Source organism: Camarhynchus parvulus, chromosome 1 (assembly GCF_901933205.1).
Source record: "Camarhynchus parvulus chromosome 1, STF_HiC, whole genome shotgun sequence".
In the NCBI taxonomy this organism is placed as follows: Eukaryota; Metazoa; Chordata; class Aves; order Passeriformes; family Thraupidae; genus Camarhynchus; species Camarhynchus parvulus.
In genome coordinates, this window is record NC_044571.1 from 79,771,342 (window position 1) to 79,796,668 (window position 25,327).

At 43.6% G+C, this 25,327-nt stretch overlaps 1 protein-coding gene across 2 annotated transcripts in view; it reads right to left on the bottom strand.

Moving 5' to 3' along the window:
• The window catches only part of FAT3 (FAT atypical cadherin 3), a 399,343-nt gene extending 376,648 nt beyond the window's left edge, over window positions 1-22,695 (bottom strand). Inside the window, exons 1-2 of one of the 2 annotated variants that reach the window (XM_030955764.1) lie at window positions 22,513-22,695; window positions 21,764-21,930 (exon numbers count right to left, since the gene is read on the bottom strand). The gene's annotated coding sequence lies outside the window, so the exon portion shown is untranslated. The remainder of the gene's footprint in view (window positions 1-21,763; window positions 21,931-22,512) is intronic. The other variant, XM_030955753.1, reaches the window with a different exon arrangement.
• Window positions 22,696-25,327: the final 2,632 nt, after the last annotated feature.

Sequence of the window (25,327 nt, forward strand, 5' to 3'; positions counted from 1 at the left end):
CGCAAAATGCCGACTACAGTGCCAGATTTAGGTAGACAGGTTTCTTAACATTTTTCAAAAGAGGGAAAGAAAAAACAAATTAAAAAACCCCCAACCCTATGGAAATTTGGATTCTGTTTTCATTTTGTTTTTGAGCTCCTTTCATTTATTTTTTTCACCTTCCCTTTCCTGAGATTTACTTTTACAATACAGAGTTATTAAATGCACCAGAGAGCGTGAGAGGAGAGATAAGTTTGCAAGACATGACAGTGAAGCAAATTAAAATAGTGGAATCTGTCAAAGCATGCCTAATGCCAGTGTAATGCCAACCTCCAGTCCTGCTGTGATGGTACACTACTGAAAAGCTAGATACAAGCACATGCCAATGAAATTTATCACAATTAATTTGTTTTAATACATTGCAACATTTAACTTGTCTTTACTGCACTTTTGCCTAAAAAAAAATAAAACAACAATAGTCCAACTTCCTTAAAAATGGATATTGCTAATGTTGGATAGGTTGCTCAGACAAGTTCTGGATTTCCCATTCCTGGAAGTGTTCAAGGCCAGGCTGGATGGGGCTCTGAGCACCCTAGTCCAGTGGAAGGTGTCCTTGCCCACGGCAGGGGGAAGCTGGAACTAGATGGTCTTTCAATGTCCCTCCCAACCCAAGCCATTCTATGATTCTATCATATATTCAACTAGCAAAAACAATCAAATAAATTACTGTTTTATCAGGAAAGTATAAAAAATTTGTGAAGCATCACACTGCTTATCCCCCTCACACAGCAAGTTATCATTTAATTAACAGAAGCCTACAAGAGTTTATCTGCCCAGTCACTGGGGCACGGTGGCACCCAAGAGGCATCTTGGAAGCTGAGATCCATGGCCTTTTGAACCAACAACGATGTACTACCCTGAAGCTCCTAACATGGCAGCAGATATCTCTGTTTAGGCAACACAACTCCAGCCTTCATGCCTATTAAAGCATTGCAGTGCTCATTGAGCATTGCACCAGCTGGCTTTGGGCCTCAGTCATTTGCGTGCCCTCCAAAAAGAGCCCACGAACGCTGCCAGTACAATGGATACCAGTCAGAAGCTTTTAAAAGGAGTTGAGATGGAAGAGGAATACAGACTGCATCCAGACACTGTCAGCATCCAGACACTCTCAGAATGACAGACAGCTGATCAGATAATTCCTTAACCCAAAGCAAAATAAAATCCTCATGAATTTTCATAATGCATAAAGTCATTACAAAGAGCAAGGATGGGATAACGTGCTCTCTGCCAGTGTGGGAGTACTGTTTGGGTCCCTGTATTTGGCACCATCTACTGCACCCATCACTTGTCTTCCAGGAAGAGATTAAAAACTGAAGCTCTGAGAACAGGCTTTCACTAGATTAGCTCACCAATTCTCTTTTGCTTCCAGATCACATCAATTAAGCACAGAGCAAAGACAAATGTACTGACCTGGTATGAGGACAGCCCAAGTTCAAGCCCCTGCACAATCTGATTCAAAGTAAACCAGCTGAGAAAATGAGCTTGAGTCAAAAATCCCATCTGAATTGCAATACCCTGACATTTCTGGTTTTACGGAAAGGAAGGAGAGCAGAATACATCTGTACTGTAACAGAGTAAAGTCTGATTTCAATCTTTGCAAGTTACTGAAAACCCAACTGCATTTCTCCCATCAGCCTGACACTCCCCAGCAGAGATCGCACAGGTAAGAGCACCTGGGACTAACCCGGTCCTACCAAGTTGCCAACATTCACAATGACCATATGTCTATATAATCTTTTGTAGTTTCCTTTGCCTTTCATGTCCCTGAGTGAATAGCCACGAGGAGTTTTTCACTGCTGGGTCAAACACTTCTCCAATTCTTTGCCAGCAAACCAGGAAATTCATTCGCTCTTTCACGTATCCAGGGAAAAATGCAGGAAAGCTCTGGAGAGCTTAGTGGTTCTCCATGAAAAGTGGGAGGGTTACCAGCTTGAGTGAAAGCAGAACATGGGCACTGAGCCATCACCAGCACAGCCAGCTTGAAAACACCACTGCATGCAAGGAGGGGTTTTCTGTGTGGGCACAGGAGGAGTGAGACAAGCAAGCAGGAGGCAGAACATATTCTGAAGTTAGGGATGTTACCAGTGAGCTGGGCCAACCTGCTGCTTCTCAGAAGTGGTCACGGAGAAGCTGCTTATGCCTGGTCAGCACAAGCAGTACTGCTGAGTGCCTCATCTCTGTATTAGAACTCGAACCCAGAAAATCTGATCCTAGTCCTCATCTCTGCAGCAGCAATAGTTTAATCACAGCAGCCATTTCTCTCACAGAAGGATAAATAATTGGCATCAGTGATGCAACACTGACCACAAGAAAGCCACTAGAAATGCCAACATCATCAGTTTAAATGGTTTCTGTTCTTGGGCAATTTCTAAAAAAAACAACTCTCAGGAATAAGGTTTAAAGAATAAAAACAGCAAGAAACAGAACTGGTTTGTTTAGCTGTTTTTTCCCCAGATATCCTTAGTTGATGTCAGGCAAATCTTACTGTTTCCCTGCCTTAAGGAGACACTTTCTCACCTCCAGTGCTATTTATCCCCTCAGGTGGTGCTTAAAAATGAAGAATTAAGGTCACAGTGACAATGTTGGTAAGAGATCAGGCACTGTAACAGAGTGTAATGTAAAATGAAGACTCTCTTGCATTACCTCATCTCAGGTTTAAAACTGTAAGAATTTATTCTTAAGGACACTACAGGTAAACTGGATTTGCCTGAATAGCCTGTGTGTGGTGTCTATTTATGTGGAGGCTTTGAGCTTCCTGGCTCATTGCTCTATCACCCTATGGTGGTAAAAAGAACAAAAAAAAAGAAAAGAAGTTATTGCAGACAGAATAGTCAGGGTGCAGAGGAGGAGAGGTAAACCTTTGGAGACACAGGTTCACACTCTTCCAAAAGCCACTTGCTGTCAATCCACGCAAAGCGATAACCACTCTGTTTTCTGCATTTCATCAGATTCAGAAACCAGTGTTTTTAACCACACTTTATCAATGAACTAGAGAAGTTCAGACAGTTCTGAAATCTTTTGCTACCTCATATAAACAGGAACCAGCCCTTGCCTATTCAAAGACAATATTTTCATTTTCATTCACCTGTGGCATGTGGAGACTTGCCAGGCACACCCTGAAAAAATTCATCAGACTCCCTATCTCTCACAGTCTCCCCTGCTGGCTTCAGCTTCTCATAGAGAAAGGCAATAGTTAACTCTTACATTTGTTCTTAGCAAGTGTTTTGGACTACACTTTGCTATGGCATGCAATAGCTGTCCTCCCCTCATCTCATTAAGGCTGTACTGATGTACCACACAGTGATGAAATAGGTCTTGCTTTATTTTCATTCAATGCTATGCCAAATTCAAATTTCAGATGGTCACAATGGTTTCTCCAGCACAATCAGAAACGAAGAATAACTTAAAAACAAACTACAAACCCAAATGTTATTTCAGTTCTCCTCTCTCAAGTCTAGCACTGTAGAGTAAAAATGTCTGGATCATTTCCACAATGAAAATATGCAAATTAATTACCCTCTTATGTAGATTGATGCAAGTTATTTTGGTTGAGAACAATGCAAGTCACCCACAGTTTACAAAACAATATGTCAATAAAATGAGCTAGACCTGCTGAAAAAAGTATTTGTTGTAGCTATTTTTGCACACACATAACCTTGAATTACCACTTTTAGAAAAAAAGTACCACTTTCATGTTCTGATTAGCAACTAGGAAGCTGAAACTTGCTTTTCCTCACGTATTAATGAAGCTATTCATGTACCAGACAAAAATACATGTAAGAAGGTTACACAGAGCATATTACCACCCTTCGTCATCCCAGCAAATGACAAATGATAAAATCAAAAAATTTACAGAAAAAGCTTTTTTATCATCAAGAAAAAAATTCTTCAAGGCATCCAGCATTACTCTCCCAGCGAGCTTCTCTTCCTCCAACCCCCCAGCATATCTGCATGAAGAAAATAAACCTGTATAAACAAAATGTCACTACAGATGAAGCCTCACTTTCTATTAGAGCTCTACAACACTTCATAGGACCTTCTGTAAGGGCCAGAGCTGCTTGCTGCTGCAGCCTGACCTGAGACACCAACATCCACCCACCCTGGCAAGAAGCAGGACACAATAGCACAGCCATGCTGGGGAGGGCAAGAGGGACTCGGCAGAGGTGTTGGTAGAAAACAGGTTCAGGGTTGGAGATGATGAGACAGTGATGGTTAAAGACACTTCACACAGTCTGAGCTGTGACTACAGCTATCCATAAGATGCCAGTGGTTAGGACCTGCGCGTACATCACCCTCCCAAGCATGCCCAGCTCAGGGAATGCCTCACAAAGCCCTTACACAGTGATCCCATAAAAATTAAGGGCCTTGCCAGTTTGCTCTTTTTAAAATTTCGGCAAACTAAAATGAGTCATAAGTACCAGAAATCTTCAAATATGCAAATATATGCTGCAAGGAATCAAAACATTTACCCGACACCTGCTTGCTGGAGGATTTAACTCAGTCAACAAAATTTTCGGGCAACTCTCTGCCGAGTATCCAGCTTCTTGTCACCATCTCAATTTCTGGGGATGAAGAATCTGGGATTCCTGTCAGAAAACTGTCTCCCACTCCTATCCCTTGTGTTAACTTTCAAGAGCAAGATGGGAGAAAACTGTGAAGTTTCACATTCCTCCGCAATCCAAGTTTCTGGAGAAAGCTCCCTTCATCACCTCCTCCCTACTCTGAAACCTCCTCCTGAGCCAGAGGTATAAGAAATCTGATTTTATTCATTCCCCTGAACTTGCAGCATCCTACATTACCCCCTCTCTTGAGGATAGCTCTGGTATCACTCGGTGCTGCTTGCTGCTCCCCAGAGTGACACCAGCTATGAAGGGCAGCTCAGGGACAATCCCCACAAAGCTGCCAGTATCAGCTGCAGAACAGACCGTGGGTCCTGCTAACTCCACTCCACAGCTGCTAGGAGAAGTATTTCAGCTGCCGATCTGCATTACACGAAGTTGTTGCCCTAGAAACCTAAGTGAAATTGCAAATTCAAGCTAAAAAAAAAATAAAATTGTTTTTGCAAAAACTTTGTACTTCTCGCTATACCTTTTCCCCTCCCCATATTTTCTGAAAAGGCCTAAAACCCAATAAATGCAAATAAAATCACAGAAACACATGAAGAAGCCTTCCAATTACAGACAGGGAGCAATTTCCAAGCACTAACATTACCTGCATCTTTTTGGACATCATATTGAGACTTGGCAAACCAAAACAGTTATTGCAATGGGGTTATATTACTCAGGTCCAATTAACAGTGGATGCAGAAGTGAAATGAGATAAACACTACTTTATCCTAGCAGTCTTACTGAGTCTGTGACATTACCCAAGATCAAAAGAATCATCTTAAGCAAGATATTTTCACTGCAAAATAAATAAATACATTTTAATGAGACGGAAAATATCCTGTGTGTCAAGAATTAGCAACTTGAATGTGGAGCAAGACTCCCTGACTGCAGTGGAAAACAGACCTTAAAAACATCAGATTAACCAGAAGCTTGCAACAACAGCTCACCCTATCACTTCTTAAAGCTGAAAGTACAGAAGGAAATGTAAACTAATACATATTCTATTTCTGCAGGATACGTATTTTTCCCTACTCACCTCCGTACAGGCGGATATTACTTCTCCACAGGTGTATTATCTCTCTGTATTTCTCTTTCCAGAAAGTAATAAAATAAAAATTTATTTATCTGAGGCCACCATAGAAACAGGAAAAAAGTCCCAGAAGTCACCTCTCTGCCCCCTCAAAAACTTAGACCAGATATATCAAATTGAAGATGCTACAACAGAAAAGCCAAACTAAAAAACATCTGAATCTAAAAATCTAAATCTAAATAACTAAATAAACAAAAAAAATCTAAATAACTAAATAAACAAGAAATAATTAAATAAATCAATCAGAAAATCCAAATAAAGAAAATCCAACAGAAAATTTTGAAAGGTGGATGCGACCTGTTTTCTCATATCTTTTATAAAATAGGGGAGGAGAAAAACCTTCACTCTCTTAAAAAAATCTTGAAAAATTAATTTCAGAGATGACTGAATAAGATCACAAATTATGAGTTATACCTTTACTGTACAAAATACAAGACAGAAAAAACAACCAAAATATATTCCAGAATTATTTTCAACCACTGACTTGCTAAAGCTAGAAGAGGCAATATCATGCAACCATCACAGGAAGGAATACTCCAGCCTAACTGCAATCTGTACTTGCAGATTGCATTAGAAATATCCATACTTCATCAAAATTAAATCCATACCAAACCATATAATATTACCACTTTTATCTATTGGGTTGACGCCTCCTGAAGTGAAACACAGCTCTCTGGAGCTGTGCTATAAAACCAGCAATATCACAGACTTCTGTTTCACATGCTTTGTTTTCATGAACATGCCAAGGGTTTCTTCCTTTCAACGTTAGGCTTAGATTTTATAACAAAGCTAAAAGTTCTCTCAGACAGCTACATCTCATAGAGAGATTTTATTAGGCCAGTTTTTCACTTGTATTTGCACCCTACCATGTGAAATCCATAGTTCTGCAAAAACATAATTCCATGCTTACAACAGGGAATACCCAACGACCTGATGCAGGAGTGCCACACCTAGAGAAGCTCATGCCATGTCAGATGAGAGATGTTTCCAGTTGGCTGGTACTGGAAGCCTGAAGACAAAGCACCAGCGAAGAGGAATACAGGGCAGAGAAGGAAAAGGCACTTCCCTTTTATTGTAAATTCATTGTGATACTTCCAAAGTCACTGAGACACAAAAATATGACACTCCAAAATACAGGTTTATTTGAGAGACAGCTGTGCAATGAGGCTGTCCTAAAATCCCTTGTAGGATGGGCTGCAGAGACAAGACCCCATGGCAGAGATAGACTTCCCACCTCCCTCTGGAGACAAGAGAGCCACATCCATGTCTCTAATAATTTCTTTAATTTATATATTTCATTAATGTATTCTAACCCTTCTATGGATTCATTTGATACTTTGAAGAAGACTGGACTTACCTTTTTGTCCCAGTCATTTGGCAGGTTTGACTTTCATTACTCCTGCAACTGATTCCACCACACAGCTGTGCATTAAATAAAGAATAATTTCTTCTCAGAAACTCCAAAAATATAAACCTGTTATACACCAAGAAATTATTTTAATATCTCATATGCCTGTAGTACTGCATCACTAGTTTTACAAACATCTAGAAGACTCCAGAAACTGTCTGTATAACTTCCTTAGCCTGCAAAGTAACAAGATGACTCAGTTAATTTATTTACATTTTCTTTAATTTGGCATGTTAGCCCTCAGAGACATTACTTTGTTGTCATCTTCACTAAAATTCTGCCTTGTTAGCGTCTAGAGAAATCAATGCCATGAAGCACTTCATTTTTATAACTTCATCTTCTTTCAACCTAGAGCTTCATTAATGTGATAACTGAACAGGTACACAGCTCGCTGCCTCTCTACGTGTTAAGTAAATTTATACAAAAATAAAAAGAGAAAAATTAGATGAGGAAGCTTTTTACTTCTGTGCATGCACATACTTATTTTTTATTAAAGCATCTCATTAAAGTTTCTGAAAGTTTTTTAAACTGTTTGGAGAATACCTAGCAGGTTTCAAGGTGCAACAACCATCTCTTGTTCTTTTCCACCTTGTTGCCTAAACAATGGAAAAAAATTTTGGAAGAGATGGAAAATGGGAGAACTACACTTTTGATTTTAAAACAGTTCCTAAACAACTCTGTCTGGGTGAAAATCCTTTCCTGTCAAAGCCAAAGCAACCAGACAAACATAAGTAAAGCTTCAGAGGTTCCAAAGCATTTCCAGAACAATGGCTCATTCATGATTTCTCACCATATTTTCCACCGAAGCAGCAGATTTGGCTTCCCAGGGTGCTGACAGGTCTACGGCTGCAGCTTTGTACCCACCAGCCAGCCCCAGAGCTTTCCTGGCTCACCAGTACTAGTGCATACCCCACCCGTTGCTGTCATTGCACCAGCATCCCATCCCTAGTTCAGCTCTTCCAGTTGCTTCAAGTTTCTTAGATGGAAATGCCATTATTCAAACCCCTCATTCAATAAACATCAGTCTGCATAAAGACAGATGTTTATTGAATGAGAGGTTCGAATAATGGCATTTCTTAATGCCACTCACTTCCTTAAAGAAATTAAAATAAGTAATGGTTAATACTAATAGACTTGGTCCTGTTTTGTAGTGACATGTCTACATTCTGACCCATGAATTAATCCTCCATCATCCCCAGGATGTTTCCAAAAAATGCTAAGTTACATGGTCACAGCCTCTTTCCTACTCTACCTTATGTGATCCCAAGATATACCATGACAATCCCATCATCCTTTCAATAACTTCAAACTTCAAGAGCCAGAACTACAACCATAATCACATAACTAAATAATGAGGCTTCCCAGTGCAAAATGGAAGCAAGAGAGCATTCCCATTTTGCCCTGCCAAACTCCAGTCCTTCTTTCAGCGACCTCCTCATTATGCGCAAAATAATTGGACTCTTACCCTCACGCTCATTGGGGAGCAGGAATTGTGTCATCACTTGCTCATCACACAAACGGCTTTCTGAATCAGGGCACCTCAGCTCCTGCACACCCCCTGTGACAGCAGCCCTGAGCAGGGGGGTCCCACAGTCCCTCTGCCACCCACGCCGTGGCATGGGACACAAAAAGAGACAGCGCCTCGCACCAAGGTCAGCAATCACATGTGCAACACAATAATCTTGCATGGCCTCAATTAATCTGCTTTTGTCCCTCCATCCATAAAACCCAAAGACAATGGGTTTGGCTATCTCTGCATGGGAATGCAGGGCTGACACACGTTTTATCTTTATTTTCAACAACCAAAAGAAAACATGTTTTCTGCAATTCTGACTGTTCTTTGCTTTATGCAACCAACCCCTGATTAAATTGCCATCTCATCTTCTTTACTGTGTGGGGACTGCAAGTCTGTTTAGGACCCTTTTCAGCTCACTGACCTACTTGTTACCAAAAAGACGGGCATTAATAGGATTTCCTCTCTCTTTTAATTTCTGCTATTGCCTTCTTCCTAATTGCTGTTTCCCAAATAGAGTTCCTGTAAGTTAAGCATGCTTACCTCTATCAAAAACTTTCATCCAGAACTTCCACAAAATACAATGCCCAAATGCCCTCATGTTCTCAACAGCAGATACCTACAGGAAGTATGTTAGCAATTTCTAAGCATCCTGGATCTTCAAATCAAGAGAAGCCTAGTAGTAACACAGTCTCTCTCATCTGTTTTCCTATATATCTTTCTTTATTCTTTTCTCTCACCAATACAGTTCTCTAACAGATACTAGTGTGGTAGCACTACTGGAGGTCACTAAACTCACCCAAGATGATAAGTGGGGAATTTTTCTCATCCAATTCAGCCAGCTAAAATTTATGAATCTAATCTAAATGAGTCAACTCCACTGCCACGGTAATCAATGTAAGCAGCATGAATCACCCACCCCGAGTTCCTGGCCAGATACATGGGGAGGAAGGAATGAAACCCACCTGGAAGTGCTTATCATTAACCACAGAGGAAGGCTGTGTTACTAAGCTGGGGTGACCTTTCATGCATGGAATTCCTTTATCTCTAGCTCTACTGATGATAAGGAGGCCAGGAGACCTGTCTTCTTTGGCGGGGAGGGCATCAGTTCCCAGGACTCGGACAAAACGCAGCTCATGGCTGTTATTTGACTACCTCAATATCTAAACCAGTTTTCTTTAGGAAAATACAACTTCAATGCTGTTCTCAATAGTCTCTTAAAGAAAAGTGAAAAGCAGGAGGGAAACCTCAAGTCAAATCAACATGCAGAGTGCCCTAACCAACATGAGTGACTTTTTAAGCAGTGCGGTGCTAGATCAAGCTTATGTGTCTTCTTCCTCTTGGGCAGAATTGCTGAGCATAGTCTGCTGCTCACCAAAAATATGAGGACAGCTGGGTCCCAAACCTTAGTCAAACTCTAGTACTTGTGAGGCTATGGAGCAAGTCAGTTCTCCTGCCTCTGCCTTGATTCCTTCATTTCTAAAATGGGAGCAAGTCAGGATCCTGTCCCAACTCATGAAGCCTTTTGATATGTATCAGAGAAACAAACTACAGGTTTGTGAGCTGGAGCTGCATCTCCACAGCGCAGACACAAGCCTCCAGAAGGGGCTGGCTGGGATGACCAGTGAGACCATACCAGATAGCAGCAGCTCAGGGCTGCTTAGCAGCATTTTCACTTGTTATCAGTCATTCCTATCAAACTGATCCATCATCTCCCTCCTTCTAAAGGTTCATCTTACGCAACACTAAATACCAAGATATAGCAGATATTTTCTGGGAACTCATTAAAGAAAGCAATGCCTAGCACAAATCAGGATCCCTGTGCAGTCTGTGCAGTACTACTACTACGGCAGGTGGAGCACAGGTCTGTCCATTTAAAGGGAGTGTGAAGGCTTGGTACTAACCCCTTCCTAGGAGACAGAGCTTTGGGACTTACTGCTAGGGGTGAAACCAGCCAACATCAGCACTGAAACCTTGACCCTCAGAGATTCTGCAGGCTTGTACAATGCAAGACAATGCAAGACCTGAAGGTAACAGGCAATACCATTTCTCTCCAAATGAATTTGGGAAATATTCCCTAACATATCAGAGTTCCAGAGTTTCCACTTTTCCCTTCAGTTTCTTTTTTCAGTGGAAAAAACGTGGGCACACGGGGACAAGGATGGTAAAAAGGTTTCTTTGGAGGGACTGTTGGTCTGTAGACTTACTTCTTCATTCCATAACACTAACTGAGCATATCAGGGCAGATTTCAAAGTCTGGGTATTATAAAAGATCCCAAACCTTTTTATGTTCATAGCACAGTCAGCCATGAAGTCTGCTCCAACTCAGGGTCCACCATCTCAGGAAGAAAAGAGTTACTGGTTTTGTAAATGGTGGCAAACCCCACATACACCTCATTCCTGTTTTTGTCCCAATGACCTAATTAAGAGCTAAAAAACAATCAGTACAGGAAAACAAGGTAGGAAAAAGGTTTCTGTTTTAAATTAACAGACTGATTGATATCTTTAAAACACACAGTCTGGCGTGTTTTTAGCTTAATTGTGTGGTTTTGTTTGGCTCATGATAAAATAACATTACTGAGAATGAAGTGCTCCTGCTGGCAATGGCAAAAAGAAGATGAGTTCAATCTACAGCAGTCCTGCATCTGGATCTCAAGAGCCACCTGATTCCTCCAGCATCACCTGGGGTTGGCCTGCTGGAATAAGCAGGCTGAAGTACCTCCATTTGCAAGGGATGGCATGCAACTCTGCATGATGGTTGGTTTAAAAGTCCTGCTCTGTAAACAGCAGGTGCTCAGCAAGGGCTCTGCAAAGGGCTCTGCTCCCATCTCCACCCACCACATCAGCTTCAGCCTTATGCTCATTGCCCAAGGAAAGGAAGGAAAGAGCAAACCAACCAGTCACATCTCCCTCAGGAAACACAACCAGAATTAATCCAACTTTGCCATTTCCACAGAATCTTAAGCCCTAGGACTTCCTAGCAGGTATATATGAAAAGAAGATACATTCACAGACTTCATTTTTCCTTTGGATAGGAAACCTGGCATTGACTTTATTAAGGCATATTTGAGCAAATGCCATGCCACAGGCAGCTCTGGCTTTAGAAGGGTGTTTTAATAGACCCAGAGCTGAGTATTACTGCAGATAAAGCTATCCTAAAAATCCAGCCCTGAGCTGTCATTTCATTACACTCAGAACTGTATAACCAAGAAAGGTTTTCCATTACAACCCGGGCTTATATTTTTAAATATTTGTTATAGTTAGCCCTGGATATTTTGGTGTGAAACTTGATCAACATGTTGATATATGCAGAGATTAAGTCATCCAGCTTCTACTGGCAAGGAAACAAACATTCACGAGAAGTCACTATTCCTTTTGTCTGAAATCCAAAGAATCAGATACTAACCTCTGTTTCACTCTGGTGGATGGAAAATGACCCCAAACTGCCAAGACGCACTTAACCAAGAGGACAGCAGAAACAAGGACTTCTGTTGACCTTCAGCAACAAACACAGTTACACTGTCAGTACAATAAAGACAGCCCACACACATAAGGGCACTCTGAAGGTGGCCAACCCTATTAGGAACAGCTTTAAAACACGTAAGAGCAACATTATTTAAATCCAGTAAGGACATACCACAATAACAGCCACAATCCTCAACATACACACACACTGCACAAGAACTCCCACTCCACACAGGATAATGACCTACATAATTTCTGCTTAATGACTCCTATTAGAGCCAGTGCATATCTCCATACAACCCCTGAAGGACATCTGTGAGGATGGCCTTGAGCACAGCAAGCCCTGTGGCCAGGACAAGCTGCCTGCCCAGCCTGCCTGCTGTGTGAGCCCCAGCTGCAGAGGAGCACCAGCCACCAGCCCTTGGATTCATCAGCTCAGGAGAGGGCTTCACCTCCTGCTGCAGTTTTGGTCCTGGGGGCAACACATGAACAGCCCTCAAGGTGCAGGGTTGATATACACAAGTAACAGCGCTCCTATGGCTCCAGTAACACATCCATCAGGAGAAAAATTACTTTTAATGTAAAAAGCTATGCTCTCTTTTGCACCTGTACATGGAACTGCGGCTGGGCATGGGAGAAGAGCACACAGGAGATAAAAAGCAACAGAAGTGAGAAAGGCAAATTATATGCACAAAGGATCACTGCAGGATACTTCAATTTCCCTCCTTTTGCCAAGACCCTCTTAATGTGGATGCAAGCCAGGCCGGTCCACACTGCAGGTGAATTCTTTGCAGGGCATACACTGCAACAGCGATAGACTGTTATATCTGCAGGAGTCGTGGAATGCTGAATTCATCTTAAACTTGGGTTGAGGAGAAGTTGTGCATCACAGCAATTGGGAAGCCAAAAGAAAATCTCTCAGAAGAGTTAGTGAGAAAAGTGATGTGAATTTCCTCAAAAAATGCATTTCTTTAGCTCATCTGCCTATTACAGTAATGCCTTAGTTAAAGTTTCTGGGAACAGGCAGAAACACTGCTTTTATTATTACAATCACTTTCATTTTTATATACAAAACAACAAACCAGTAATGTAAGGGATGAAGCATTCCTAGAGTTACCAAATTTTGAGAAGTCAAATTTGATTCAATCTCAGCCAGATCCTTCGTACATCACTGTCTCTCAGAATCTATGTCCAGACACATTTTCCACTTGCATGTGGTTAGATAATAAAAAACTAAGTCTGAAAGCCCATTTTAGGCTTGTCAATCTAAGAACACCAAACAAAGACATCAGATATATTGTTCTAGCCATGCTGAAAATCTCAACTATTTAAGACAGCTTTAAAAAAAAAAAGTCAGTAAAAGGCTAATATAGCTGCAATTCCCTATCCATCTTACTCCTTCTTCCCATTCCCCAGCCAGCTACCTAGCATAGTCCAGGACCCCAAAACTTCCATGTTCCTTTACTGAGTCACCACCATCAGAAAACTGCATCCTCCCAGTGTTTCTTTTCCCCACCCTTTACTCCTCCACATCCATTAATCCATGCCCAGACAGAGCAGTACATTCTGCTCATAGAAGATCACCTTGCAATCGTTTCCCTTTCACTTTTTCTTTAGTCTTTCCATACACACAGTCTACACTGAACAAGTCAGCTGTGGATCAGCTGATATTTGCTAATGTTCAAGAATCATTTTAGCTGTTACTAATCCACTGCAGAGAGAAACAGCTCTTGGAAGGGTGTTTCAGAATGCAGCTTCTCAAAACAGCTGAGGAAGCAGAGAGAAAGGAACAGAACTCTGCATCCTGCTGCTTTAACATGGGATGCAGGTCTTTTTCCCTACTCCATGATAATCCATAGGGAACCACCACTGGCTTAATTTCCAGCAGCGCCCTTCAGGCTCTCGCTGTCAGTGTTGACCTGCTGGTTTACTCCAGAGCAGAACTCAAGCACACACTGTGCAAGCTCAGAGGAGCAGGGCCCAGCATGAGTCCAGCTACACCTCACCATGTCAATTCACCCAAAGACAAACCACAGTCAAACCAGTGTATCATGGATTGGCAAAGGTCAATCCTCAATGCCCCGGCAGCAGCATACATGTGCCTCACCATTTACTCCTGACCTCACAACGTGGATGCAACAGCATACAGAAAATTTACTTATAGTCCTAATGATCTGAATCACCGTGGTTTTTACTCATGCAGTAAACCACACCAAAGGAGCCTTGTGGGCATCTCTAAATATTCCCTGCACCAAACGTGCTGGGTAAAGAACCTCCTAAAGAGATGCTGCCGTGCAAAGCCAAGGGAAGTGAGCCAGCAGCCTGCATGGAGCAGCAAGGCAGGCTGGCAAAACCTCATCCAATGCACCAAAGGTGATCCAAAGCTCACACATCATTTGGAGAGAACTGTGTTCACACATGGAAGGTCAACAGTAAGACTTTAAAACCAGTCTGCTCCCTGAAGACTCACAAAAATCTCAGCCTCCTGGGTCCAGGCAAGTGACAGAAGTGTCAAAAGGCTTCACCATCACGGTGTCTCCAGCTATTCAGTATCTGACAACATAGAAGGCTTTGGCTACTGAAAACCAACATTTGCCTTTTCACTCTCTTTGCATCCAGGCCCTAAATGAAAAACCCCAGCTTGAAATAACAATAGTAACAATTACTCCTGCTGCTCTACCCAGTCCTCTAGCTTCTCTGCTAGAAGAACACTTCCTTCTGCATAGGGCTTGTCTAGGGCTTGTCAAAACCTAGATTTGTCTAGGTTTGGACTACTACAATATTATGAACACCCTCTACCAAGGGCAAAGCAGAAGCAACAATTTTTTTTTGTTTGTTTTTTACAAAGTGCAAGAACAAAGAAAAAGGCTGTTGTTATCTAAAAAAACCTAGCAATTATGTTTCCTTGAAAATCATAGCAGTGAATAGTGGTGTCTCAATTTTGACTAAAAAATATCACAGCAAACCTCTGGAAAAAATGTCCATGTAAAACCTCAGCTCTGAGTTTATTGACTACCAGTGTATCCGTCACTGCACTACAGCAAAAATCCATAAAGCTAGGTCATCCCAACACAAGCTGGCAATGCTACCTCACATGCAGTCACACCACAAAGATGCAGCCATGCAAGCAGTGACTTCACTCACCTGGACTGCAGCAAGTGCTGCCATTACCTAACAGCCACACGGAGGATGAATGAAAGGCTTTCTACCAGCTTTCAAAAAGAACTCAAAAACCAAACCTGAACAACCAACCTAACCAAACCCACCTCACACATGCATATCTCAAAATTATTAACTGCTTATTTAAATATGGACACATGGATAGACAAGAAGCTCCTGGACAAACTCAAACACAAAAAGGAAGCTTCCAGAGGATGGCAGTAAGGGAGCAGGTTAGGAAAACCAAAGAACTAACAGAATTAATTCTGGCCAGGGATGTAAAGGGCAACAAGAAAAGATTCCATAGGTACAGCAGTGAACATTTTTCAAGGGCACATAGTGATAGAATAAGGGGTAATGTATTAAAACCAAAAGCGGTCAGGTTTAGATTAGATATTAGGAAGAAATTATTTACTGCAAGGGCGGTGAGGCACTGGAACAGATTACCCAGCAAAGTTGTAGCTACTTCATCCCTGGAAGTGTTCAAGGCCATTTTGGATAGGGCTTTGAGCAACATGATCTAGTGGAACGTGTCCATACCCATGGAAGGAGAGTTGGAACTACCTAATCTTTATGGTCCCTTCCAACCCAAACCATAGTAGGATTCCATGAAATGTGAGGAGTCATCAAAAAAATTCACCCTGTAACAGAATACAAAGGCATTCTTTTAAGACTCTGGGTGCCATGATTTGTTTAAGCAATGTGAGACAAAATCATGTTTAGTATTAAGAAGATACTAGCGCTACACATCTGATAGCAAAACTGACATTTATAATGCTATTATATGCGCTTACCAAGAAATATAACCTGCACGATCATGCAAAGTGCTCAGATGGTTTAAATGCAAAAATCATCTATGTTCAATGTTATTTAGGAATATTAATAAGTTCCTTTATTTTTAGATTTAAACCATTAATAGCTGTTCTGAAGAGGGCTCACTTTTAACCTTTGACAACATTCAAGTGTCTGTAATTTTTTATCAGATTGTTTGGATTTTGATTGAGCTAAAGTCCTGAAGCTACAATTAAACTTGCAGCTACCTTCTCTCAATAGGCTTCCTGCAACAGCTGGAAGACTCTTTGAAGTCTGCACAGACATGGAAGAAACGTTATTTATGGCTGGTTTGCACAGTGCAAGCAGAAACAAGTTGTGTTTCTGGTGCATTTCCAGTGCTGGTGACAGACGATTTCTCACCAGCACTACAGGAAGTCTTCAAAAAAGATTTCCTTCTACCCAGATGCTCTACAGGACCAAGCTAAGAAGCTGGAAATGCTGCAGGGTAGGATTTCAAGAGCTCTGAATGGTCCAGGTTCCTACTACAGTCAGCATTAAATCCCACCACCAGCTCCACTGAAGACAGAAGTGGCCCAACTCAGCCTGTTGATGGCTACCTGCCTAGAAAGCCCAGAACATCTCAGGATGGTCTGCCGAACTCATTTAAAAATTTAAATTTCTTAAAATCAGGGACGCATTTTTAAAAAAGGGGGAGAAATCAGATTAGATATTAGAAAAGGAAGGAGGATTTCAGTCCAGAGAAGCCACCCACGTATTGCCATATCTCTCAGAGCAGCTCTGCAGCCAAGGGACAGAGCTGTGGACTCTGCAGGAGGAGGGAGAAAGCACCAGTGAAGCCCTGCAGCAGGGGCTGCACTGTGCTGGCACATGTGTAATGACCAAGCCAACATGCACTGATGTCAAAGGAAGTTACACTCACACACTGGAAGCCATACAATTAGTAGTGTCATCATCTAGGAGAAAGAAATAAAATATTGTTTTCCCCCAGGCAAAGCCACTGGTGTTTTTCATTTGTATTAACTTGTTTTAAGTGCCTGCAGGGTCCATGCCTTTGATTCACTGTGGATGACAGGCAGTACAGGCATAGACATATTTAGGTATAATTATTATGGTAACCAGGCTCATACACCAAGAACAGCAGCAAAATCAACAACAGCTCGATAAGATGATGGAGAATTTTCCAACACAAAACCCTACATCTCTCTACATCCCTGCAACCCTGCTCAAGGTCTGCTCTTGATTCTTTCAAGAAAAAAAAAAACAGTGAAATCAGGAAGTTTCCATATCAATGGTAGCACTGCTACTAATCCCATGCCACACCAATTTCACCCAAAAATCCCTGTATTTTGTAGTTCAGATTTTAGTCTAATCATACAATCATTTATGTTGGAAAATACCTCGAAGACCATCCAGTCCAACCACTAACCCAGCACCACCAAGCCCACCACTAAACCATGTCCCTAAGTCTACATCTACACATCCTTAAATCCCTCCAGGGATGGTGACACTTCCCTTGGCAGCCTCTTCCAATGATTGACAACCCTTTCAATGAGCCAATTTTTCCTAATAGCAAATCTTAATATCCCCTGACATGACACCATTTCTTCTTGTCCTATGGCTTTCTACATCTCTTCTACATAGAAGAGATGGACCTCCACTAGTTACACCCTCCTTTCAAGCAGCCATGAGAGTGATCAGGTCCCCCCTGAGCCTCCTTTTCTCCAGATTAAACACCCCCAAGCTCCCTCAGCAGCTCCTCACCAGACTTGTGCTCCAGACCCTCCCCCAGCTCCGCTGCCCTTCTCTGGACACACTCCAGCCCCTCCATGTCTTTGTGGCAGTGACGGACCCAGAACTGAACACAGGATTCAAGCTGTCACCTCACCAGTGCCGAGTACAGGGGACAATCCCTGCCCTGGTCCTGCTGGCCACACCATTGCTGATCCAGGCCAGGATACCATTAGCCTTCTTGGCCACCTGGGCACACCCTGGATCATGTTCAGTCACTGCTGACCAGCACCCCCACATCCTTTTCCACAGGGAAGCTTTCAAGCCACTTGTCCCCCAGCCTGTAGCATTGCACAAGTTAAGAAAAACAAGCAAGCTAAGAACAGCATCTCTCCTCTCACACTGCATCACTTGATGCATATTCTAGTCCAGCACCCAGCAAGTCCTGTCTCCAGCTCAGCCTTCAAGTTCAAGCACTGAAGAGAATACATAATTTAGGGCTTAGAAACAGAGCAAAGATACAATGATGGTTATCATCAGCTCTTTGATTTGCACTTATGTAAAAAAAAAAAAAAAATCAAACCACAAACCCAGAAGCTGGAGGTCTGTGCAGATCCCAGAGCAGAGGTTTGAACAACAGCCCAGCAGGGTTTGCTCAGATCCCTCTTCACCGCACTGCCATCTTTTGCATCCTGACAGTACTAACAGTGCCCAAAACTTGCCTGCATTAATGCACACATCCAGATGTTAACCACTAATATGACTTCAGGGTCTAACACAATGCCTTTTATGACATGTATAATTTTTTATAAGGGGACAAAATGAGGCCCATGCACTTACATAAAGTAAATAAGAATTAGTACTGTTTTGTTTTAGATGCATAAATCTTCATAGCAAACAAGCTAAGAGACATTAACAAGGTATAATTCATAACTGTCCAACATATTCTCCTTATTTAAGTCTGTTAAAGTAAGGATGTACATGCAAGACAGACTACTCAGCTTCACATTAGTTTATACTTTCATTGCTTTCATCATCATACAGGAGAAAAATACCCAAAAGTCTGACATGAATGCAAGGTAGAAGAATGTACTGTAAAAGAAAACTGTCTACACTGGAATTGCAGACACCACAGTGTTTCCACTAAAAAAAAAATTTAAAAAATCACACAGATTCAAATACCTGAATCCCAGTCCACGTTTTTGGTATATATTAAAAAACTGTCTTCTATTCCACTGGATATAATAAACTGAAGCAATACTTTCTTGCTGTGACTATCAGTTTTATTACATGGTCATGACCTGGACTAGCTCTCAATCAGCACTGATTAAATACATATCCTGATATTCTGTACCAAATACCTTTCAAGTTGTGGAAAAAAAAGTGGCAAACACTTCCCATTTGTCACTGTCATGTAACATAAAAATTTATCTAGATGCTGGATATATGAAGTGTCTCTGAGAATAACTCACTAGATCACATACATACAGAAAAATCACTCAGTGTGTACAGGCTAAGTAGGGTTGAATTAATGAATGTACTGTTGCTTCACATATTGAATGTCTGTCACTAAACCAATAATTTGCAAATGCAGAAGCAGGGACTGGGAGATGCACTGGCTGCAGGCATTGACAGATCCCTCCTCTGCAGTTTCAAGAAGCTAATTGTGCTCAGTTCAGAGTTCTTGATCCATGTTCCTGGGAATGACTCAGGACACAAGCAGCAAGACAGTCAGCATGTGTCCACATTTAGGGTTTTGTTTCCACTCCTATCTGCCCTGATTTCCTTCCCAAGAATGCTGTGCTTGTGAAAGGCACAGCATGACATCCTAAGAGACTTCTGTCTTCTCTGCCTCACAGACTCAGTCTGGGTGGCAACAGAAAAGCAAAAGCTTCCCTAGAGAACACACCAGGATTACCAACAAGAAGGTAGAACTACTTCTGGATTGAAGTTTTGGCCCATTGTCATCCGTGGCAAAACTCCCACTGAAGTCAGCACAGCCAGGATTTCACCTCTGTCGCAGCAATTTTGAGTCCATGCCCATTCTGCCTTGGAACTTCCAGCCGGCACAATAAGGGTCCAAACAGTGCCAAGAGCTTTTGTATTATGTACTGCAGGCAGAAGTCATGAAACCCTTCACATAAGCAAGCAAATACTCATCAAACAGTTAGGAAATTTAAGACACTGCTGAACTGTAAGGGATTCAGACCTGTATGCAGAAGCATGATGTTTCACACTGGCACATCATTCTAAAACAAACCTTATCCTAACCAACTTTCTGTCCTTCACAAAAACCTGCCTGTAAATACAAGCTGTATGACTGCAGTTGGCATGTGTCTAAAGACATTTTAGAACTCAGCACAGAAATATATCTGTAGTGGAACAGCACCTTCAAACTGCTCCTAACAAGCAATGGCTAAACACCCTAACCGCCTCCTAATTGTTCATTTCATTGTATGTGACAGAATCCATCAACCAGAGTACATCAGATCACAGTAGTGCAACGTGGTAGGAGCCACGACAACATAACCTGCTGGGACAGAAGTCCCTCATGTGAGAAACAGAGCAAGCCAGCAATTTAGGGAAACCTGGGGTGGGGGGGGGAGAGCTATATTCCATCCCTGTCCAGCAGAGGATAACATAACACAGTAACGTTAACACACAAGTCAGGAACCATGCCAAACACTGTCAGCACGGGGGTACGGAGCACAGTCATTACAATGCCAACAGATGCTTTGTTAAGAATCAAGCTTAAAAATAAACAGGAACAAAAGTAAATAAAACTATGGTTTACTGCATCAAGACAAGCACAGCCAACCTGCTGATTTTCTACAACACTAGCACCACCAAAGGATCAGACAGAGGGATATCTACAGCTTGCAGTCCTGCAGTACATTTTTTCCCATCTGGTTCTCTCAACAAGACTCTAGTGTTTTTTGGAACATAACGATCACACCTGTAAGCTCTTTCTCAGTAACACTCTTCAATAGCAAGCTAGATCCGAGAGAATACTCCTTCTCTCCTTGCACCCATCACCAAGTCCTCTCCTAGCAACAAAAGGAAATTTGTGTTAACTTGAAGGAGCAGCCCTCTGAATGTCAGCAGGAAGAGACAGACAAGTACCAGCCAGGCTATTCTGCCTTGTTCTGCTTTGCTTTCGTCCTCCCACAACTGCTGGAGACCAGGAATGAGTCCTCAGTGAAAGCAGAGCACCCAGGCAGCAAGCAGAATGGTGCAGCAACTCTCCTCTGCATTCCTCATAGTTCATCCTCTCCTGATTTTTAATTCCTTTGCTGAAGACTTGAACCAAATTTCATAAAGCATTTGCTGAATGAGAGACAAGTTATAACACCTGTGCCTGTGGAGAGGACTTTTTCTTTCTTTCTGTTGGACAGAAGTTGGTTAAGAACACACAAACCTCAATCAAAAGATACACCTCTCTAAGCTGTCTGACAGCACTGCAAAGGGAAAGCAGACGGATATGAACAGAAGCATTCATTTCCTCGAATCCCTTCCTTTTAACCAAACTTGATGCTCTAGTGCCTCTGCCAGGATGCCAGTGCTGACTTTCCTTTATGCCCCATGTATTTGTATTTATTTTAATTGAATCTGGGACTAAGGACACTCGGCAATGCTTAATCCTCTCGACAACAAAGCAAGGGTACTAAGCCACCATGAAAAATAGTAATAAAAAAATTTTAAAAAGGTAAAAGATACCCACTGATGCATTCCTTGGGGCACTGCGGCTCTCTTTTCCTCCTGCAAATAATCCCGCGGGACTCAAAAGAGTGGGTAGGAGAGGCTGGAATACTTATTTTAATAGCAGAAGTTAGAGCTGGGAGCACCACATTTAACCCATCGCCAGCCGGAGCAGGCTCCCTTCCCAGGGGTGCACACCCCAGCCCTCACACACACACACACACACACACACACACACACACACACACACTCATACTCACACAGGGTCCGAGTTTCGGGGCGTGCAGAGGCTGGGAACCCGCAGTGAGCAGCCCCAGCAAAGCCCGGCAGAGACGAGGGGGCATGGCGGCTGCCCCCGCTGTCCCGGACAGAGCGCTCCCCCAGCTCCAGAGCCTGCGAACGGGGAGGGCAAGGCAAGCCCTCCCTCCTAAAAACATTGAGGAAAAAAATGGATGGACAGAGAGACAGACAGACAGATAGAACAGGCAGGTCCCCCGGTGACACCCGTCTCTCCCCAGCCCAAGCAGCTGCAGCCAGTCCCCAGGCTCAGCCAAGAGCAACTGCAGCTGAAGAGCAGCGACAGACACGCACACCCCCCTCGCCCTAGCTGCCACAAGTTTAAAAGAAAAAAAACCACAAACAAAAAACTACAAAATAAAAGCACTTAAAAGGCGGCGAGGAAATTCTTAAAACACGAAAAGCCAGCTCTTGCCTGCTTGCGAGCTAAACCCCGGCGCGAAGCGGGAAGCGCACCCGGGGCAGCCGCCCACCGCTGCACCTTGCGGGCAGAGCGGGAGCGGGACCGGCCGCTGACAGGGAGCGGTGCGGGGATGGCAGCGGGACACGGGCACAGCGCAGGGACGCTGCCGCGGCCGAGCCCCCAAGGCAGAAGTTTCCCCGAGTCGCGGCCGCATCCCCCCGAGCCCCCGCGCACCGCCGAGTTTGCCCGGCGGAAAGTTTCTCCGCCATCGCCTCCGCGCCCCTCCCCGAGTCCCAGGCGGGTACGCACCGGCCGGCTCAGCTCCGGGTGCTGCTCAGCGGCCTCCCGCGCTGGGTCTCCATGCCGCCTCGGGCGCCGCCGGGCTCTGGCGAGAGGCAGGGAATGAGAAGAGCGGGGCACTCCCCGCCCGGCGCCGCGCCGAGCTCAGCGCAGCCCAGCGCAGCCTGCCGGGAGCGCGCCCGCCTCCCGCCCGCGGGGAGGGACCGCGCCGCCACCGCCCGCCCCGGCCCCAGCCCCGGCCCCGCCCGCCGCGGGGCTCCCACCGCCCGGACCCGGCCCACGGGAGGTCGAGGAGACGCTCGTGGAATGTCTGCCCTCCAGGGGACTCGCCCAAGGTCATCCGCTCCGGGCGCCGCCCCGCCCCGTGTCCTCCGCTGCCCGCGGGTGTCCCCGCTCCTTGTCCTGCCGCCGGGCGGGCGAGCGGGCAGTGCCGGCTCTGCGCTCACCGACGGCCGCCCCCGGCACCTGCGCTCCGAGCCCTGCCGGGAGCCGCGGGGGCGGGCGGCGGGAGCCTGGTCCCCGCGCTGAGTAGCGCCAGCCCGGTACCTTCCGACACGGTTCCGCGGGTGGCCGCTGGCTGAGCACGGGGACACGCTCCCGGGTGGCAGCCCGATGGCAACCTGCCTGTGAGGGCAGTTGGGTGGCTGAGCCAGAGGTCTGTAAGAGCCTGTGACTCTGCTGCGAAAGCTACACCTGTCCAAAGAGCTGGTCCCTTTAGCTTTAGTAGGAAGGAAATATATTTAGTGCCTTCTGCGCTTGTGAGTTGATATCCAAGTTCTCACTCTGCCTGTTTTAATAGGAAGTTGTGATGAGGCACCTGTTTGATCATCTGTTCAGTTTGTTTCTTTCACTAGCAGTAGAGCCCAGGCCCCTGCCTGATCAGGTATCTCATTCAGGAGAAAAAGAGAAGGTTCACTTTAACATCTTTTTCCTTTTTGGTTTTGTTTTTTTTTTTTAATAATGTCTACCTTCAGCTATTCCCTGCTCTGCAAGAGCTCTGAAATGCTGCTACTTTTGTCTGCTTTCTAGTCTGCTGCTCTCTCACTTTGTCCATGCCTCCCACTGGGCTGCAGGTCACAACTGCTAAAGCCAGGTACAGGTAAGAAGGTCCCTGTGAGGACCAGCAGCCGGTTCCATAAAACACTCGTGCCCCGGGCAATTTGCTGCTGTAATTTAGAGTGAAGGTGAAAAAACAAGTAAGCAAACCAACCAGCAGCTCCACACTAATCGCAGGGTAATAACTACAAAGGAGGAGGGCATGGGTTACACTGTGAAAAAGGAGAAGGAAAATAAATACAGAAAGTGCTTGTAAAATTTAGCAGCTGAAATAAAAAGTTCTACAATGGGAGCATGTAGCAAAACCCAGCTTTGTCTGAAATCTACAATTGAGCTAATGATTTTGTACCCACCACCTGGTTACACTGGTCATGGAAGGTGATCTTGATGCATTAAAAAGCTATTTAGAAGTCACAAGTTCAGAACCTCAATGTGCCACTCACTAAATGAACGCAGTGAGGAGATTTCCTATTCCAAAAGGCCCATAATCCACATCAACAAGACAAATTTAGAGTGGGAGGAAAGTGTATTATGCTGCAGATGGCACTGAGAAAGAAACCGATTTGCCCAAGGTCATGCAGGAAGTCTGTGGCAGAGCCAAGAACTAAACAGAACTCTCCTGAAACCCAGACTAAAAATAGTGTTTGATAATTGCACATAAACTCCAGAAAACACACATTACACAGATAATCATCTTTTGACCAGTATTTTGGAGTTATTGGGCTCCATTTCATTATAATTTTCAACGGCACTGATAACTGAATGGTCACTTTCTAAATTTAAACCACATTATTTGAAAGTCCTCTACACAGAAATTCATACTGTGAAACAAAAGGCACTAACAGATAGCATCTGGGCCAGCACAGATGCTTGCTGAGTGTGTCTGCTTTTGCTACCCCATTCCTCAAACGGAACCAGAGCATGTCCAAATCTTAGTCCTGGGAGGGAGAGATGATCCTGCTCCTCACTGTGTTTTTCTGAGGCTCTAAAGGGGCTGTGTAGTCCTTACCTACACTTTCCCTGGTAGCAGCATCCATAAAACCCTGGATTTATTGCTATATTCCACACTGTCCCCTGTCTGGCCACATTAGAATGTGCCCTGGCATACAGCTTTTGTGTGCTCTTATGTCAAACCTGTCTCATGTCTCAGAATGTGCCTTCTGTGTGTTCTCTTCCTATTCCAGCTCCCTCCTAGAGGTTTTTTTAGCCAATGCAGAAATGTTTCTTGTATTGCAAAACCCACACAAGCAGAAAACAACATCATGTGGCACCCTTCAGGCACCTTTAGTTGTCACTTTAGGAAAGTTATTTACACATATATTTAGTGGATTTTACAATGTATAAATGCTAATGAGTATTAGTAAAAGCTGTTTTCCTAATTAATCAATCCTACCAGCATGGTAATGATTTCTGTTGTTCTTCTGGAGCTTCTCCAGCAGGGAGGGAGCTCTGTTGATTAACAAGACCATTTTGCATGTATATAACATTTTTGTTCGTCTATAACAATCTCATTATCTTTTTTTTTTTTTTCAAAGAGGTGAGTTCTCAAATTAGGCTTAAGGAATAACTGGGGCAGAAAGAATCATATTGTCTCCCGTGTCACCATTTTATAGTTGTGTATCTGTCAGGTTCGGTAAAATTTATACTATTGCGAAAGATGATTCAGAGCAGGTTGAATAAATTCTTTACTCTGAGGGCAGTGAGACACTGGTACAGTTGCCCAGAGAAGTTTTGGATGTCCCTGAAAGTGTTCAAGGACAGGTTGGAT